This window comes from Labeo rohita, unplaced genomic scaffold (genome assembly GCF_022985175.1).
Source record: "Labeo rohita strain BAU-BD-2019 unplaced genomic scaffold, IGBB_LRoh.1.0 scaffold_195, whole genome shotgun sequence".
Classification (NCBI taxonomy): domain Eukaryota; kingdom Metazoa; phylum Chordata; class Actinopteri; order Cypriniformes; family Cyprinidae; genus Labeo; species Labeo rohita.
In genome coordinates, this window is record NW_026128165.1 from 12844 (window position 1) to 13931 (window position 1088).

Genomic DNA, 1088 nt, shown 5'->3' on the forward strand with positions numbered 1-1088 from the left:
GATTTACCACAGGGCATTTTATTTTTAATAGCAGAATTAAGTTCCTCTAATCTCAGGTGTCACGGTTTGTGTACGTCGTGCGTGTGCGTGGAAGGAGCAGGAGGAGAGCGGAGATCCAACCAATGCAACTTTATTAAATAATCCAACGTGAAATCAAACTCAGGGAAACACAGGGAACCAGCAACCACGACGAACGGAAAGACACTAAAGACAATATAATCACTGACCAGGGGAGTGAGGCACAAGAAACATTATATACAAGGAAACAGGGGAGTGGTTACAAACGAGATAACAAGGGGAAGTACAAATATGGGCAAGACGGAACCAATACACAAAACCAACAGGGGGAGCAAACAGAACAAACCAAATGTACTAGAAACACAGGGGGAAAAACACAAGGAAAACCCAGACAAAACCAAACATAATACTGACATTACCCCCCCCCTCTTATAAGGCGCGACTCGCGCCGTAACACACACTGGGGTGGGGGGGTGGGCGCTCTGGAGGCCGGTAGGCAGGGACACAGGAGACACAGGATATAGTGATGGCCTCCAGGGCGGATCAGGGAGCTCAGGGGGCCATGGTGGATCGAGGAGTTCAGGGCGCCATGACCGAGCACACAGTTCATTAGGCCATGGCGGGTCTGGGGAGTCGGGAAGCCATGGCCGGGTACACAGTCCAGGAGGCCATGGCGGGTCTGGGGATTTGGGAAGCCATGGCCGGGTAAACAGTCCAGGAGGCCATGGCGGGTCTGGGGATTCGGGAAGCCATGGCCGGGTAAACAGTCCAGGAGGCCATGGCTGAACAGGGGAGTAGCCCCCCCAAAATTTTCTTGGGGGAAATTACGGTTCTGCCAGCCCTAGGGAGCGCTGAATGAGGTGCTGGCTCAGGAGGGCGTGCAGAAGGGCGTGCTGAAGGAGGAGCCGACTCAGGAGGGCGCGCAGGAGGGCGCTGGAGGAGGAGCCGGCTCTGGAGGGCACGCAGGAGGGTGCGCTGGAGGAGGAGCCGACTCAGGAGGGCGCGCAGGAGGAGGCGCGCAGGAGGGCAGGAGCCGACTCAGGAGGGCGCGCAGGAGGGTGCGCTGGAGG